At 45.4% G+C, this 19,373-nt stretch overlaps 1 long non-coding RNA gene across 4 annotated transcripts in view; it reads left to right on the top strand.

Annotated features, from left to right (window-relative positions):
* Positions 1–15,322: 15,322 nt before the first annotated feature.
* Positions 15,323–19,373, top strand: part of LOC110202178 (uncharacterized) — a 111,575-nt gene continuing 107,524 nt past the window's right edge. For all 4 annotated transcript variants that reach the window (XR_013483557.1, XR_002322656.2, XR_002322655.2 and 1 more), the window contains exon 1: positions 15,323–15,471. This is a non-coding gene — a long non-coding RNA (uncharacterized LOC110202178). The remainder of the gene's footprint in view (positions 15,472–19,373) is intronic.

The following is a 19,373-nucleotide window of genomic DNA, read 5'->3' as shown; positions in this document are numbered from 1 at the left end:
ATTCCTTTGTGGTAGAGTGCCTAGGCACCTGGTGATTTTCTGAGCTGGTTTCCACAGGTTGCCCAACCCTCACTGAGGCACTTGGAGGTCCAGGTGTTCATGTTTGGCTGCTCTAACACTGTGGCTTCAGGATCTCCTCCTGGTTCCCAGTGGGAGGTTGTAGGGTTCCGACAGCTTACCTGGTGTTGGGTTGGAATCAGCAAGGCTGGGACTTTAGGAAGACTCTAGGTTGCTTTCTTCAGCTTCTTTCAGATGAATGCCGCAGGGTGCTTATCTGCCTGGGGCTCTTTGTAGTGCTGCTTCCCTTATTTTTGCTGAGGCACTGGAGACCCGTTTGCTGGGCTGCTGCACTGCTGTTCCCCATCTTTCTTCTAGTTCAGCTGTTCCAGGGATTTTTTTTTTCTGCTATGATATTTTCTGGGTTTTCAGAGGTTGATAGGGGAGGGTGAGAGCGACGACCGTTTTACTCCCTTGATTATCTTTCATGTCTCTTCCAGTTCTCCTATTGAAAGTTTTATTGTCCCTTCCAGCTCTGATATTCTGTGCTTTTATATTTTCTGTCCTCCTCCAGCTCTAACGTTACATATTCTGTGTTCTAGGGATGTTTCTGGCTCTGACTTACTGTGTTCTAAGGTCTCTTCCATCTATTCCATGTTCTAAGCTCCCTCCCAGGTCTAACACCCTACATGCTCTGTGCTCACTGCCTTTTGAGTTGTGATATTCTCTGCTCTAAAGCCTCTTCTTTCTCTTATATGATATATTTTAAGGCTCCTCCTAACTCTGACATTCAAGGCCCCTCTGAATTCTAACATTCCATGTTCTAACACTTTGTTTTAAAGTACCTCTACGTTTTGACATTCTCTGCTCTATATTTAGAAGAAAATTTTAACTTATTGAACTTTACCTTTGGTCTACTCCAACCTTCTTTGAAGCATACATTTTCCCCAGATCCTTTCCTCTCCATTCGATCCCCTTGGTATGCCCCCAGGCTGCCTAGGGTCACACTGCCCTGAAAGGCATACTTTGAACATCTCTTCCTCAAAAGTCACCTGTATTCTCTGGGCTCTGAGAAACTCCCCTATCCGAGTTCTTTGAGAATACTAAATGCATAATTGCGTCATCTGAATAGGGGGAAAACACTTCTTCCAAGGGGAGAAATATTCTAACAGGGGCCTGGTATAGTGAATAGAGTATTGGATTTTAATTCAAGAAGACCTGAGTTCAATTTATGCCAAACACTGTGTGACCTTAGGGAAGTCACTTAACCTCTCTGTGCCTCAGATTCATCATCAGCAAAATGAGAGGGTCATTGGACTCACTGGTCTCTAAGGTCCCTTCCAGCTCTAAAATTTATGATGATCTATATAGTGTAAGTTCACTCTCCCACCTATCCCTATAGTTCGTCACCCCCAGGTGGATGGGGACTACATTATTTTTGTTGGGAGGGGAAAAAGGTTTCTACTGCCCCACAATTAATCAGTGTAGTTGAAAATATCCCAATCCAAATCTCAGTTGATTCCAGAGCCCCCCAGTCTGTCTGGGCCATGAGCAATCAGTGTTTCCAGGATGGTTTAAATATGCCAAAGTTTGTACTAAGAGAAGACTGTGTGAAAGAGCCCACCCCACAAACCTGCCCACAGAGCTGCTCCTGTGTGAACCAAGGCTGGGCAGGGAGCATAAATTCCAATTGAGAGTTTCTGGGAAGAAAAAATTGCCTGAGCTAGTTGAGAGGAGCAGCTGGAACAGCCTTGGGGAAAGGCTTGAAATGTGCAGAAGAGGACGAGCTGGGCAAGCTAATCCCTGTGAGTGGCAGCCCAGACTGGTGGAACATTTGGGGAGGGGGAAGGGCTGGGAGGGCAATGAGGAGCTTCAGCTGCCAGGGCAGCAGTCCTAGAATCATGGGATTTTCCAATCACAGACCCCCTGAGCTTGAGAGGACTACAGATGCCTCATTCCTGCCCTGGCCTGAGCGCCAATCCCCTGTACAACATTCAGGACTCACGGGCATCCAGCCAGTGCTGGAGGGACTCAGTCCTTTCCTCCTGAGGCAGCCTATTCCACTTCGGGACAGCTGCCTCATGCAGGGAGAGCAGTGATTTCAGCCTGATCCTCCTCCCTCCTCCCAACTACAGAGAGTCCTCAAAGGCTTCAGGAACCCAACTGACCATCACAATCTAATGGATCTGGGGCTGGGAACCCTCATGAGGTCTCCTCATCAGAAGGAGTTCCCAGGGGTAGCTAGGTGGCACAGTAGATAGAGCACTGGCCCTGAAGTCAAGAGGACCTGAGTTCAAATCCAGCCTCAGACCAAACACTTGATACTTACTAGCTGTGTGACCCTGGGGAAGTCACTTAACCCCAATTGCCTAAAAAAGAAAAAAAGAAAAAAAAGAGTTCCCCTGTCCCTGTGTGATTGTACCTGAGAGGAATGGGTCAGGTGAGTGTGTGGCAGATCTTACCACTAGGTATTCCTTCTAAGATCTATATGTCCCTGTGTGTGCACTGACCAATCATTGAATGCAGTTGAAAAATGAAATTCTTGATATGGGAGGAGAGTTGATTCTTAGCTTTCCCCCCTCCCCAACTCTTGAGGGTGGCACTAGGAGTCTGAGCCTGGTGGTCAGAGCTCCCCCACATAGTTACCAAGAAGCTCCTTTCTCTGAGAGAGGAGAGGACATTCCCAAGTCATCTGCTTAAGAGACTCAGGGGTGTCTCATTTTAGACAGTTTGGACAGCTTAGGCTGACTAGAAACCTGTTCACAATTCAAGACCTCTCCCTCCCCTTCCTGTATTGTCCCACAACATGCCCCTCACCCCCTTCAGTTCAGAGCTGGGGGGAAGGGCCACAGAATACCTAGTAAGATGCTAAAGTGGAGAGGCTAGCGTGGCCAGCAGGCATCAACTTGGGCTCTGTGTTCCTGTCTCAAGCTCAGTGATGAGCAGAATGGAGGAGGCTGTCTCCCAAGTGGCACCAGCTCAGGCCTCTCTCCCTCAACCAGCCATGTCCCAGCAGCCTAGAGACACCACAGTGTCGCCACCCACTTCAAGCACTGGCTTAAACCCATAGGAAAGAAAAATAAAAATCACAGGAATAAAGCATTCCCATGCCTGGGCTCATCATGTGCTTGTATCATCACGGTCTATCTAGCAGAACACTGGCTTTGGAAGAACAGAACTTTCAAGTGCAGCAGTAGAGGCCAGGAAGAGCTAGGCCTGGGCAAACTGGCTATCTTCTGTCTGTTGTATAGGTTTAGCACAAGAAGATTGTCTCCCAGCCACCCCACCCCTCCTCATTCTCCTTTTTCTTCCCCTTAAAACTCTGATAAAATAGAAAGGTGTTCCTTCCATGGGGTGTTGCTGTAAAGGAGAATTTCCTCATCTCAACTCAGAGAGGAGGGGAGGACGGTGACCCAGAAACCAAAGCAGATATAAACCTGATAAGATTATAGCATGGCTGGGTCAGCACAGTGAGAGCACTAGGCTGAAATCCAGGAACGTGAAATTTCATAGTGGCAAATGCATACTCTTGCATTTCGATTCAAAAAATCAAGCTCACAAGTACAAGATTAGGGAAACAATTTGTCTGAAAAAGGGAATTTCAATGAGCAGTGAGCTTAGTAAGAGTCAGCTCCGTGATATGACATCTCAAGAAGCTAGAATGTGAAGACTTGGTCTGCGCTGAATGGCAGACCTCTCAGGAATACGGCTGAGACTACCATCCCGTCGTCCCGTCTGCCAGGATGCTGCTGGTCCAATGCTAGTGTCCTCTGCCTTCACCACTTCATCAGGCCTGGTGAGACCTACCTGTCTGTGGCTTCCTCTGTCCTCAGTCTTCCCAGGGTGCCTTTCATCAGCCCCAGAGCCAGGCCTCCGTAGGCCTCTGTCTTTGCCGGTGGTCCTTCTCCAGTGCTATGGAGGCTGTTCCCAGACCAGACCCACCTCAAAGGCCCAGTTCCTGCCTCCTGTTCAGACTCCTTCAGGAAGCCTCTTGTGAGGTGGGCCTTCCATGCCTCTCAGCACTAAACACCACCACCTGCCACTGGGTTGGACGTTGAGGGAGAGCCCTGAGCAGTCTAATCAGCTTCCTCCCTCAATGGACTTCTTTCCAAGCACTGATAATCTGTGTGACATTTTCCCTCAATGGTCGTGTATACTCACATGCCATCATAGTCTCCCCATCCAGGTGATTCTGAACTCCCAGATGGCATTGTACAAACCCCATTCTCCATCCCCCACTATCTGCTCCCTTACTCTCAACCTCCCTACTCAACATCCCACTCCAGATCCAACCCAGCCCTTCCACTGTGTTCTCTAGAACACCAGCTCCATATGTAGGAAACTGGCTTTCATCTTTAACCTTTTCCCTTCTTGTTCCTTCTACCACCATGCACTGACGGACACCTGGCTCTTCTCTGGTGACACAACGTTCCTGGCCTCCCTTTCCAGCATTGGCTTCACTTCCTGTCATTATCCACCTTTTCTGCCCCCATCACCAGTTGCTGTGGAGGAGTCTGAATACTCATGGCTCCACATTGGCACTTCCAGTCTCTCCCTCTGTGGCCAACACTCAGTAACCTCTCCTCCTTGGAGGAGATTCAATCCCTATTTGTCACCCATTCAAGATTCAGGTAGCTGTTAGCTACCAACCTCCGTGACAGTCCTTCCTTCCTCAGTGATTTCAGTGCCTGCCTCACTGTCTCTCTGTCTGTCTCTGTCTCTGTCTGTCTCTGTCTCTGTCTCTCCCTCCCTCCCTTCCTTTCCCTCTCCTCTATTTCTCTATCTCTTGCCTTCATACTAGGAGACTTCAACACACATATTGACACCTCCCAAAACAACTTAATTTCCCAGTCTCTCATCTCTCATGATCTACTCAATAAAATTTGCACTGGACGTATTTGTATATAAATACTTTTTTTTTTTTGCATTTTATCTCCTCCATTAGAATGAGAGTTCCCTAAGGGCAACTTTTTTGCCTTACTATCCCTAGCTCTTAGCAAGCACTCAATTAATACTCTACCTCCTTCCTTATTTATATGTTAAAATTGGGGGTGGGGATGATGAGTAAGGAAGGAAATCTAACCAGGGAACTGCAGAGGAGAACACTGAGCAGAACATTTGAATCTCCAAGGACAGAGAGGTACTAACCTCAGCCTAGTTGCTGCTAGGACCATAGTTAAGGGGGAAACCTCCTAGTCTCTACCAGCCTGCAGAATCTAACTTCTTCCTCATTGGGCAAAGGGGAGGGAGGAGGAGGGAGGAGAGAGAGGCCAGACTGACTCACTCCAACATCAGGGCTAGATGCTGAAGCAGAAGCTCTGCTGACTTGTCCTACAAGAGTCTCAGTCTGGTCCTGTGAAATATGTTGGCATCATTACCAAGAACTCATTGGTTGACTTCTCAATACTGGACTACTCAAAATTTTAGCACACTGGTCTCTAAATCCTTTTAGATGGCTCGCCTCATAAATGCATGTGGATTTTCTTATAAAGGATATATATGTGCTTATAAAGCTTACACAAACAACAGAAAAGATTGTCTGTTAGAAGACCAACTAAAGATGAAAGTTATTTGATCTTTGTATCCATAGGAAGCCACTCAAGTTTATTGAGGAGGGGAGTGACATGGCCAGATCTCTACGTAGGAATGTCCCTTTGGCAGCTGTGGGAGACACTGGGGGCAGGGAGACCAACCAGAAGGCTACTGCAGTATTCCAGATGAGGGCTAATGATGTGGCCTTGCACCAAACAGGTACCTGATGGCTGTGTGAGTGGAGAGAAGGGGGCATGAATGAGAGATACTGTGGAAATAAAGCAATTAATTGTATACTTGGGGTCAGGAAGAGTGGAGAATGACCCCAAGCCTGGGTGACTAGAAGGTTAGTGGTGCTCTTGAAATTAGGAGAGCTGAAAAGGAAGGAGAGTTTGGGAGGAAGCTTAACATAATGAGATCTGTGGTGAAGATCTGCCCATGCCTGCTTATCCAAGAAAGCAGAGGGGCAGGGCTCTTACTCACTAGTCACTGTTGGGAGGAGGGTAAGGTATAATGAGATTGGGGGAAGGAGATTTTCTCAATGATACCAGCTCAGCTGAGGATACACCCACCAGTGGAAATTAGGTCATAACTGCCCTGATGGGCTGAGATGTGATGGGGTGCTGTGGCTGTGTTGGACACAGGGCCCATGATTGGCTATTGCAAGGAGAGTTAGTGGTTGGTCACCTGCCACTAGGGATCAGGCCACAGGCCCCCCATTTGCGAGATCTCTGTTCTGGGGTATAGAAAGAAAGACAAGATGCACAAGCCCAGCAGTAGAGCAGGTACCTAGAAGACCCAGGGACCCCATTGGGGAAGAGACCCCAGGGACCTGCTACCCCTGAGAGTTAAGTCCCACACAACCAAGATCTCTTGCCCTGGCTTTCATGCTGTGGTTTTCCACAAAGCATTTCCCAATCCAAATACTTGAAGGAAAATGTTCTATCATAGGTACATTACCCCCTCACCCAGACACAAGACACTACAAAGGGTTATTAAAATAAATACCAGAGAGGGGCAGCTAGGTGATGAAGTGGATAGAGCACTGGCCCTGGAATCAGAAGAACCTGAGTTCAAATCCAGCCTCAGACACTTGACGCTATCTGTGTGACCCTGGACAAGTCACTTAACCTCAATTGCCTCACCAATAAATAACTGAATGAATGAATGCATGAATATCAGAAGAAAGGCCCGAGCTCCACTTTCCTCTAAGAAATACCCTGCTGGGAGAGGGTGAGCAGGAAGGGATTTCCATAGAATCACATAAAAAATGACAAAGGACAGAAGGAAGAAAAGCCTCTACAGGCACCCAAAGCCACAAGGTTTGTTGTGGGGACAAAAACCAAGCAGGCAATTTCAGGAGAGTCATGAGCCAATTGCTTTGGGGTCAAAAATGCACTCCTCAGAGTGGTCCATTAATCCAAGGGAGCCAATCTTGCTGCCTGCAGGTCCCACACTAAAGACAGAGCAATGTTCTGTTGAAAAGCCTTCTATCAGGCTTTTCTCTTCTTTTTAAAAACAAATCAGGCATAAAATATGAGTCATTTCCTAGTTGATAAAAGGTGAAAAGATATGCACAGGCAGGTTCTGATTGAAGAAATCAAAGCTATATACAGTCATATGAAAAAATGCTTTAAATCATTATTGATTAGAGAAATACAAATTAATATAAATTAGAGAAATACAAATTAAAACAACTTTGAGATATCTCACACCTATCAGATTGGCTAAAATGATAGAAGGGGAAAATGACAAATGCTGGAGGGCATGCAGAAAAATTAGGACACTAATACATTGTTGATGGAGTTGTGAACTGATCCACCCATTTTGGAGGGCAAGATGGAATTATGTCCAAAGAATTATAAAATAGTGTATACCTTTTGATCTAGCAATAGCATGAATAAGTCTGTTTCACAAGGTGATCAGAGAAAAGGAAAAGACAACGTATCAGGGATGGGGAACCTTTTCATATTGGAAGGCCACATTAATATTTAGCTGTAATCAAATAAGACTGCATTCAAGAAACTTCAATTACATATACTTAAAAATGTACATTATTTTGTAAAAATCTAAATACTATGTACTTAATAATTTTAAAAAATGGAAACTATTTGTTAATTTTAAAGTTGACTGACCTTTTAATGATTTTGTTGTGTCTGCTTTTTGTTGGAAAGCATTTGAATATTTGGTTGCAGCATGAAGGTCACAGTTTCAGTTGATCCTCTAAATGGGTATCAGTCATTTGTGACCTTAAGAAGGGCGTCTTGATTTGGGTTACATAGGAGAATGTAGATTTGCAGCAATAAGTGTTTGAAAAGCAAGAAAGCATTTTTTGGGTATGTTGCCAAAGGCATGGGTATTCTACTGCATTTTTCCATATTTCAACTGGATCTTTCTTAGCATCACATAATGATTTTAAAATATAATCTATTGAGAGCTCAATCAGTTCCACCTGTAGTTCTTTAGGTGCCTTGGTGATACAAGCAGGTGAGGCTGAAATGCCAATTTGAATGTGATGTCCTGATTCTCAAAGTCAGTGAACCTTTCTTTGTATTCTACAATTAATAGATCTATAACAGCTGTGTAGTCTTCAAATAATTCCCCTATATCAACCTGCTCATCTGTGACCTTTGCTAACTGGGGAAAATGTTCATCCAAAATTTCCTTTTGAAGAAGGTTTTGAAAAAAGATAGCTTTTGAAAAAAATGCATGGATTTTTTGCCACATGTCGTATATAGACTTAGTTTCACCTTGCAAAGAAATATTCAAGTCGTTTTGATTTCACATGGTATCACATAGAAATGCAGAATTCCTATAGAAATCTTCTTTCAATAATTCACATTGCTGATTCTATTCTTCATAAAATTTAACTATCTGTTTTTGCAGAGATTAAAGTTTTGCTAACAACAGTTCCTGCAGTAGCCAATGCACTTTAGAACGATATGGCAAATCCACACTGAATACCTCATCGTTCAACTTTAGCATGTTACAAAACTGATGATGCCATGTTGCATTTGCATGAATATAGTTACCAATAATTGTAACTTGTTGCAAAGTATCACTTAAAATACAAGCTTTAGCAGAGATTTTGCTGATGTAAGATACAATGAAAAGAAATGACAGCATCTGGATCTGTTAATACTTTTTTTTTTATCTGTGTGATAAACCCTTTATGTTTTCCTGTCATGGGAGGTACACTGTCTGCACATACATTCACTAAATTTTCCAAATTCTGTTCAATTTCATGACATTTATCTTGAAAGTTGTTGAAGATAGCTATTCCCTTTGTTCTTTTTTTGCAAGAGTAGCCAATGCAAGCAATTCATCTTAGCGAAGAAAATCTTCTGTTATGACCCCAATGAAGCATAAAACCTGTGCTGCGTCAGTAGTATCAGTTGATTATCCAAAGCTATAGAATAATATGTATTTCCCTTTTGAAGTATGGCACGAAGTTATTCTGTTAAGTTGAATGGTAATTCATGCTGCCAATCTGTTATAGTTCTCCTTGAAAGAGGGAATTATTTGTACTGGAAACGTTATCAGGGTTCCAGCATCATAAAACTTCAATAATGCATTCTTTTACAATTTCTCCATCACTGAATGGGTTCCCTCTTTTCTCAAGTATGTAAGTTACTTTATAAGTTACTTCAGTGGCATTATTTCCAGGTCTTATTGCTGCTTGAAAGAATTATCTTTGCTTTTCATCTTTTAATTTCTTCACTATGACCTTTCCGCCTCTCCCTCTAATTTAAAATATTTGTGGTCCTTATGAGTGTTATAATGCTGATGAGCAATGAATTTCTTTAGTGCTGACATTGTAGTATCACAAAGCAAGCAAATCACCTTATCTTTAGCAGAAACAAGATAGTATTGCAATTCCCAATCCTCATCAAAAATCTATTTTCTTCCTTCAGCTTTCTCTTGGTCTTCTTTGACATGATGGGCTTTTAAGTAGACAGAATTAAAAAATACTGTGGAGCTGTGCAACTATTCACAAATTCTAACAGAATTAAAACAGAAATACTACCACTGTCAAAAGCTGATAACAGACTGGCATACTCGACCCCCATAAACTCTCACCAACCAGCTTTGTGTGGTAGTGGCACTAGTCAGGCAGGGGAAGTTAGAACTAAATCATGAGCATAACAGCTGTCAATTTAGCCCTGATGGCTTACTAATGTTCTAACTGTGTCAGTCATTCTGGGAGGCTTATTTCATTAAACTTATTTTGTATTTTGGTATTTCAAATACGTTCATTTTAAAAATAAAATAAAAATATAAAAGATGAACAAAAATGTATTAATAAAATAAAAGAATTTGTTCTGTAAAATTTGGATTCAGTAAAAAGGCCACACTTAAGGACTTAGATGGCCACATGTGGCCTTATGGCTGCACGTTCCCCACCCCTGCCCTATATGTTCTAAAATATTTATAACTGTTCTCCTTGTGGTGGCAAAGAACTGGAAATTGAGGGAATGCACATCAATTGTGGAATGGCTGAACAAGTTGTAATACATGAGTGTAATGTAATACTACTATACTGTAAGAAATGATGAGTAGGTTGATTTTAGAAAAAACATGGAAAGACTTGCCAGAAATAATGGAGTGAAATGAGCAGAACCTAGAGAACATCATATAGAGTAATGGCAATAGTATTAAAAGAATAAGTATGAAAGATTAAACTATTTTAGGCTTTGAGAGATAGTGTAGGATAGAAGAGCCTGGAGTGCAATGGTCTATGGTGTCACAAAGAGTCAGACATGACTGAGTGACTGAACAACAAGAAGTTTTTCTGAGTATTACAAATGTTCAAATCAAGTTCTAAGGACTTATGAAGGAAGATGCTATCCACTTCCAGAGAAAGAACTGTTGAACAGAAGTGTGCAAAGAATGGTTACATGTATGTATATATATATATATATATATATATATATATATATATATATATATATATATGTGTGTGTGTGTGTGTGTGTGTATATATATATATATATATATATATGTATGTGTATGTGTGTATGTATGTATAGCCAAGCATTTCTGCTTTTCAACAACATGGCCAGAAATGTAATGACTGGTCCTCCTTCTGGATCCTGCATCCTTCTGGTTAGCCAGCAATTTGTCTGAAAAAGATCTGGGGGTTTGAATGGACTGCAAGCCTCAGATGAGGCAGCAGCAACCCCTGGCAGACAAAAACCCCACTCTGAATGTATTCTGCCTTGAGAGGCCTGGTTTCCAGGAATAAGAAGGTGATTGTCCTCTGGACTCTGCCCTGGTCAAACCTCATCTGGGATTTTGTGTTCTAGAGAAGCTGGGGAGTGTGTACAGGAGAGTAATCAGGGCAGGGGAGCGCTTCCAGGTTTTGTCATAGGAGATTCTTTTACAGTAAATGGGAATGTTTAGCCTGGAGAAAGGAAGTCTTGGCAGGGGGCAATCACACATCCTTAGACACTTAACAACTGTGTGATCTTGGGCAAGTCACATTGAGCCTCAGGGCAATTCCTACCTCATACTTGCCTACTGATAAAGTCATAGGCCCCTTGTGATCATCAGATGAAATCACAGATGCACCTACTGGTATGGTAGATGTAACGTCTTCAGCCAAATGGACAGGTTGGATGGACAGATTAAATCTACTGGTCTGTCTCCTTCAAGAATCTACAGTCTGGTATCATGGAGTCACCAGTAGCAATGTAGAACCACTGCTTGGCCCCAGAAAGCTGGGGCACTTACTTTCATCCATTAAAGGGAAGCTCTGGACCCACCTGTAGGCAGGTTTCAGTCCTGAGACAGCCAAGACCTAAAAGAAGGGGTCATGTTCTTTTTCTCAAACTCTCTGGTTCTTTACACCCCCATCCCAGGTCCTGGGGAGAATTTCTGAAAGCTTGGGCTTGGTTCATGTCTAGGGTCTCCTCAACAAGAGGATTAGAAATGCCCTTAGTGCACTATATAGAGCAGGTATAGGACAGCTATTTATTTTCTCCGCACCAAAAGAAATGTTTCAGATGCAAAAGAGTCACAAGCATGCCTTGACAAAGACTTCAGCATGAAACAGTTACCTATAACTCCTCTTAGCCTCTCCTGGGAAGACAATATAGCATTAACCTCTGAAGCACTTTATTGAGACTGTTGAATAGGCATTTCACCTTCATTTCTGTTCTATGCTGTCTGAACACTACTGTCAAGGTCCATCTCTTCTAGAAAGTCAGACCATGGATGGGCTACTCCTCCTATTGGTCATCACTTACTCCAGAAAGTGCTATAGTAGCTAAAGGGGCACCTCCCATCATGCAGCTGGCACTGACTAAGGGACCTATGAGTCCTTGACCCCCAGAACTCACAGGGTTGCCTCCAATGCTGGAAGCCTCCATCTCCAGCTTGCTATCTAGACAGCTATACTTAGGCAAAGAAATAGCAAAGAAGTAGCCAGGGCCTTGAGATCCAGACTCAGGGTAACCTGCATTAGTGTCTACTCTAGTGACCATGTGCAAAGGGTGGCCGTCTCTGCCAGGGTGGGAAAAGGACCCCAGCCCTTACAGGAGTTTCAGAGAAAGGGAATTCCTGTCCTAGGCACACTTTCGTAAGAGTAAAAGGAGAGAGAAAGAGAGATATTTCTTTTAAACATGTATACTGCCCAATTCATCCTGTTACAAGGTGGGCACTAAGGGAGGTACCCAGAGTTGGCTGTGTCATCCCCAAGTACCAAGCTCCTCGGTGCTGAGTCAGAACCCATATGACGCAGGGTCCTCCAGATTGGGGAGGGTATAGAGGGGCAGGCTCAGCAGTTTCCCTCCCTCCACACCTAAATGTATGAAATGCATGGGGAGGGGGGATGAACCAAGCCCTGAGAGGTCTCAGGAGAGGGATGACAGCGGGGTGAAGAGGCTAAAGCAAGACTCCATGGAGGTGCTGGCACCTGAACAAAGTCTAGCTGGAGATGGCAGGCAGAGGGCATTGGTGCCATGGAATGGCCAGCAGACCAGCTTAAGGGGTACCTAAAGAGGAGTGAAGCATGTGACAAAAGAAAGGGAAGGTGGGTTGGAGCTACATGGGCTGGATGGCTGAAAGGTGTGGAGCCCAAGCCAGAAGACCAGTTAGGAAGCTATAGCATTAGTTGAGGCAAAAGGGAATGAGGGCCTGTACTAAGGGTGGTGGGTGGGCCTGTACTGCAATGGGAATGAAGAGAAGGGGATGGAGATGAAAGACTGTGAAACCACAAAATCAACATGCAGTCAGCAGATGCCAAGCAGCTTTAGTAGATGCCTAAGAGAGTCTGACTGTGAAAATAATCACTGGCTCCTGGGGTTGGGCCATCACTTTTGTCCCTCTCCCCATTATGCTGGTGTTATGTGGGCCCCAGGATTAGAGTATGCCCGCTGGGTGGGAGCTTGGACAGATTAAAAAAATAGGTGGAGGAATTGGGATGTTGAAGGTTGGCCCAGAATAGCCGTTGTAATCCTCATGAATCTGGAGGATGTTGGCCACGTGGAATTCTAGCCTGAAGATGAGAGGCCAGCCCAGACCCTGGTTCCACTTCCTCAGAGCAGGATGCACTGGGCCCTTGTAAACTGTTTTGAAGCTCCTTTATGGCAAGTGTACAGGTACACGCATTGGGAGCTTGGGAAATGGCAGCAGGGGATCTCTTTTCAAGGAGCACTTGGTAATTGGGGTGTTTCCCTGGGGAGGCCTCAGAGCCCTGGGGTTCCTTGGAGCAAGAATGTCTAAACATTGTTCTAAAGATTTCAAACTCCTAACGGCAGAGAGTCATCACTCTGGTTTTGCTGCTCCCTAGCTGTGTGACCTTGGGTAAATCAGTTCCCTTCTCTGTCTCAGTTTCAGCATCTGCCAAATGATGCCATTTCTGATCTTCTGATGTTCTGTACTCTTATGCTCTAGCCCCTTCAAACACTAGTTTTTCTGTACTATTAGAGTCACTAAATATTTCTTTCTCCCTGTTACTCCTGTCCTTATGCCAGGAAGGGCCTTCTCCATCCCCTCTCTGTCCCCCCTCCCCAACTTATCTAGTTGTTTCAGGAAGCAGCCCTGGGTAATTTGGATAACCCAGCTCAGCTACCCTGGATGGAGGGGAGAGAGTGGGGTGCTCTGACTAAACCTCTGGACCCAGTGGGAAGTGCCGATGTCATCAGGAGACCCAGTGTCCTAGTGTTAGGAGAGAGAGGAGGCAGAGAGTCACAGTGAGCCTCCATGGAGTTGGAGACCACTTGGGAGGTGCAAGGGCAGATATTTCCCATAGACCTGAGGGAAGCCTGCTGAGGGAGGCCTAGGGTGGTGGGGCCCAGGGGCAAAGGTGTATAAATACACTGGGGAGTTCTTCCCAATGGGCTGGTTGTTAGAGGAGAGGTTCATCTGGGATAGCAAGTATCATCTGTGGGAGGAGCAGGGATGATTTCTGTCCTGTCCTGGGTGCCTGGCATAGGAAAGTTGAAGCTGAAATAATGACTCTGGTCCTGGGGTACACTGTCTATGCCCCCTCTGGCCTCTAGGCCTGCCTGGCAGTCCCCGCTCTGAGCTTGTACACAGGTGGCTTGGCCTGGAAGCACTGTGGAGGTTGGTGACCAGGAGCAGTGCTGGGGATCAGTGACAGATGTTACCTGGTAAGAGGTGCAGGAAGCTAGTCACCCTCCGCTGCCACAGGCTGTGGATGGGAGGGCCAGTGTTGGGAAGCAACACCTGGCCCTCACCTTCCAGAGCCCTACCTATAACAGTGCTATAAGTCATGGAGACTGTCGAGTTTATGGAGGGGTGGGGAAGGAAGAAAGTGTTAATTGTTGACTGGTATTAACTGTATATCAGTGCCCAGCAAGGTGCCATCCCCCAACCTTTCTGCCAATGCTCCCATGCCCCAGCCCTGCTGGAGGGAGCCCTGAATCTCTGCTCCATTCTAACCCTTATGCCTGCTCCCCTCCCCCATCTCAGTGGTGGTGGGGACCCTCCAGACTCCCAGCTTTGCAGGGCAGGCTCCCTGGTGTGTTCTAGGGAGTCCTGGGGCTTGTCATTTGCCCTGCCCCTGGCACCCTCAGTGGCTCTGGCTTTTTAATCCACCCTGCAGGCGACCCTTCCTGTGTGCATTGTTGTCCCCAATTAGAGTAAGAGGTCCTTGAAAGCACCGACTCTCTTTATCTACTTGTAATGGCAGCTTGTAGCATAGTTCTTGGTACATGGTAAGTAAGCACTTAACCAGTGCTCTTTCATTCATTCATTCACTCATTCATTCATTCATTTGTTCATTCATTTACTTTTCAATAAAACTACTTGTGTTTTGAGCCTTGGGAGCCTGTGTGCTTGTCAGGAAAGCTGATGCTGCTGGTAGAGTTGGGAGTGGATTATAAAATGCTGGAGTTCCCATAATATCTGGAGGGAGGTGGGAAGTGGGGAGAGAATGGATCAGGGACAAGAAAGGTCTTTGAAGGTATCTACACCCTTCATTACAGGAGGGAGCCTCTAAGCAAGGGTCATTCTCCTGTGACCTCCTGTGGTGACAAAATATATGCCTCAGTGACTCAAGTTTCCAGAGGACACAGGGAGCAAGTCCTCAACTGCATGGCACATGAAGACAGTGAGCTCTCCTAGAGGGCACGGGGTTGTGAGTGACTGAGACAATGTATGTGGTTCTCCCAGTGTGAGTGAGCGTGTGTGTGACTATTGTACCCACGTGAGTGTATGGGAGGGTGTGGGTAAGAATGGGTGGCTTTGTCCTAGAGAGAGGGAGAGCAGGAGGGAAGTGGGAGAGCCCAGCCCAGCCCAGCCCAGCGCCTTTGTTCCCTCCCTCTCCTCCACTCTTCTCCAGAGCTCTCATCCTGCCTCAGAACCTCTGTGGGCTCCTGGTGGGGCTCTGCATGCCAGCTCCTCGTTTCAGCAGCATAAAGAGCCTCCGCCTTTTGTCCCGTCTCTCTTCCAAGTCTTTACCAGTGAGTGGAGGAGGTAAGCGGGCGGCAGTCGCTGCCCTGGGGCTCTTTCCCCGTTCTATAACTGGGAAGGGAGCATCCCTGGGCCAGAGCTAGGGAGTTCATGTTGTTCTCCAGGCCTCTTCGAGCCTGAGTAGATGCAAGGACTGGGGTAGGGGACAGTAGAGGGAGGGAAGTATCTCTAGCCCCTATTTGGGGTGAGGGGGTAACTCTGACCCCTCTTTTCCCTGTCTGTGGCATGAGAAGAGGGGTGTGTGTGTGTGTGTGTGTGTGTGTTTGTGTGTGTGTGTGTGTGTGTGTGTGTGTGTGTGTGTGTGCGCGCGCGTGCGCGTGTGCTTGTGTCTATTTGTTTAGTGCTCTATGCCTAGCCACGTAGCTGCCTTAGCTAGAGTGATTTCAGGTTGCATTAATACAAGCATGCCATGGAGTCTGGAGTAGACAATAGAGGGCTAGTCTTGGAGTCAGGAAAACCTGGGTCCAAGTCCTACCCACTGCCTTGGCCATGTGACCATAAGCAAATCATTTAACCCCTCTGTGTCCCAGGCAACTCCCCAATCTGGCTGACTGACATCAGCTGCAGGACCTCCAAGCAGAAGTTCCTCCACACCAGAGAAATCACAGGGCTGGATAAAATAATCATGCCAAATATAGAAGCAGCTCTCTGTGGTCCTGGTCAGACCACACCTAGAATATCATTTTCACTTCTAGGACCCACATTTAGGAAAGACACTGAGAGACAGGGATGGTGAGGGGCCCGGAAACCTCACGCTGTGAGGAACAGATGAAAGGAGGAGGGTCCTGTGGTGGAAGGAGCCCTGAATGTAGAATCAGGACCTCGGATTGAATTCCAGCTCTACTCCCTACAGCCTGTGAGACCCTGGGCAAGTCACTGAACCTCCCTCTCTAGTGTTCTTTCCTCTGGTTTAAGCTAAGGGGGTTGGACCCTGGCAGCTCTAAATTCCATGAATCTATAAGTGGGTAGCATTTCACTCTGAAAAGAAAAGACAGCAGAGGCAGTGATAGGTGCCCTCACGTATCTGAAGGACTGTCACAGGGCAAAGGGTGTGACTTTGGTGTGGTTTCAGAATGGAGACCTAGAATCCAGGCGAAAGAGAAAGCTTCTGGCACATAGTAGGTACTTAATAAATACTTCTGGGATTGATTGATTAATGGATTGATAACAGGGATGCAGGTTTGTCTTCACATAATGATACATTTTTTTTCTTTTTGGTAAGGCAATCGGGCTTAAGTGACTTGCCCATGGTCACACAGCTAGTAAGTGTCAAGTGTCTGAGTCTGGATTTGAACTCAGGTCCTCCTGACTCCAGGGTTGGAGCTCTATCCACTGTACTACCTAGCTGCCCCTTGTCTTAACATAATGAAAAACTGAACTTTCCAAAGTGGAATGACATTGGTCATAAGGTAGTGAGCTCCCCATTACTGAAAGACACCAAGCAGAGATTGGATGGCCTCTTGTCAGGGATATCATAGGGAAGATTCATTGTGTCTCAAGTAGGAAATGAGAGTCTGACTCTCAGTCCTTTCCAGGTCTAAGACTGGAGGCTCCTGTGAACTCTTTGCTTTGGCACTGCTTTGATGGGGTTGTAGGGAGGGGCATCTCCATTTCTTTACTCTTCTCTCCTGGAAAATTGACAACTTCTCTTTCAAGAGCAAACACACTGCTCAGTCCCTTCTCCATAGGGGATCTTTGTGCTGTGTCTCAGAGATTGTTCCTGGGAGAGCTTTGTGCTACCCATGGGGCCCTTTCTGTAATGTCTTCCTTCATGCTCTCCCAATTGCCAGATCTCTTTTATGCCTTCTTTTTCTTAGGGGTCATCATTTGTTTAATGTCTGCAGGCTCTGTGTCCCCAGGGGCCTTGAGGCAGCACCAGTATCTCCCTGTTGTTGGGGCAGGCTCTTACTCCATCTCCTTGCTGCTTGGCTCCCTTCCTTTGGGTGGTATGGGAAATCTCTTCTCACTTCTCTTGCTCCCACTCCCACCTACCCCTGCCCCTCTCTGGCTGGCCCAGGCTCCAGGCTTCCTTTCCCACCTCACGGAGAAGGCTTCTCCTCCCAGGGCTTGGTCTTTCCTCAGGCCTACCGTTCCCTGGTATTTGCTGTACTTGGGGCACTCACTTTTTGGCCATTTCTGGTCCTTGCACAAGGTTCCTCTAAGTTGCCTCCTTCTCCTTTCTCTCCTGTCTCCAGGATGGAGATCCTTTGGGATAACAATAATAATGATAGAACAACTTATTTTTCTGAATGAGAATCCCTTCAACAATAGACCCAACAGAGGGTTGCCTAGGACAGCCATTTCACAAGCTCTATGCAAGGCACAAAGCTGGGACCAATGCAATGCCAGAAGCTGGAGATGTTCAAATCTGAAAAACAATAGGGTTCCTGCCCTCAAGAAGCTGACAGTTTAATTAGATATAAGACACACTGTTTATAAAATATTGGGTGTAGAGTGAGCAGATCTAGGTTCAAATCTGAGCTCAGTCACTTACTATCTATGTGACCTAAATCATTGCACCTCTCTGCAACTCAGCTTCCTTCCCTACCATGATGGGATTCTAGCAGATGGACTCAAGGATCACTACATAGTCTAAGACTTCAGAAGATGGGCACTTTATCCCATGTGGTCATTCCTTCCAGTGGGCCATAAGAGACCCATTCTCATGAGCTGCTTTGCTTCAAGAAATCTATTTTGTGGTGGTCAATCTGGTGATGAGCCTCCCAAAGCTTAGCTCAGCTGGTCCTCGAATCACACACACACACACACACACACACACACACACACCACACACACACACACACACACAGAGTTCATGGCTGGGTCCCTCCTCCCAGACCCCTCTGGCATGGTCTCTCCATGCCACCAGGAGACATTGGAAAGGATCTGAAGGACAGGGAGATTCTAAAATTCCTTTTAGATGGGGCTCATCTGAGAAGATCGAGGTTTTCAGTAAGCAAGGGGAGAAGGGGAGCAGGGGCCTGGGTGAGAGAATGGCATTGAAGGAATGTCACCCTTCAGAGGTGAGCATTCCAATCCCTCTCATTTACTCTGAGAGCCTCTCCCTGCAGCTTATGTATAGCAACATAAAGTATATAGAGAATCATCCCATGTAAAGAGAAAAATTTTTTTAGCAAAACACATCTAAAATGTCTGAAAATATATGCAGTGTTCCATACCAGTGGACCTCTCACCTCCCTGTGGAATGGTGGGTGGTGTCTTCTCCTGTCTATTTCCTTGGAATTTTGAATTTTGTTCATATTTTGTATATACTAATAAATATGCATATATGTATATGTGTGTGTATGTTTGTATGTGTACACACACACACACACACACACACTCACACACACACACAAGTTGTCTCCACCAATATGATGTACTTGACTTAATGGCAAAGACCTTTTCCTTTTATGTTTTTGGATCCCTAACTCTGAGAGCAGAACCTGACACTTAATAGGTACTTAATGTTTAACCAATTTATTGCCCTTGAAGATTATAATAAAGCTTTTCAATGGCATCTGATGGTCAAAAAATGATGTTGAAAAATACTATAGCACAGTCTTTTGCTGACATCTATTGGTAAAAGTTGAGATGGCCAAATATTATAGCACAGTTAGGACAGCTAAAGGTTAAAAAAAATGTTGCAGTTTACTGGAAGTTTTAGGCTAGAAACAAATAAATACCCATGAAGATCATCCTCTGGTGACCAATGTAGATAGCACACTTTAATCTGCTATCTTGTGTCCCATTCCTTTGTGTTACATTCTGACTCATATCAAAATGAATTTTTATCAGATTTTAATGGCCACACACACACACTGGCACATATACTGTGCCAGCTCAACTCCTGATTAAAGGAGGCAGATCAGAGCCGATTGAAATCCTAAATTCACGAAGTGAAG

This window comes from Phascolarctos cinereus, unplaced genomic scaffold (assembly GCF_003287225.1).
Source record: "Phascolarctos cinereus isolate Bilbo 61053 unplaced genomic scaffold, phaCin_HiC Scaffold_8;HRSCAF=390, whole genome shotgun sequence".
In the NCBI taxonomy this organism is placed as follows: Eukaryota; Metazoa; Chordata; class Mammalia; order Diprotodontia; family Phascolarctidae; genus Phascolarctos; species Phascolarctos cinereus.
Note: the sequence above shows the minus strand (reverse complement) of the source record. Positions and strands in the feature narration are given on the sequence as shown.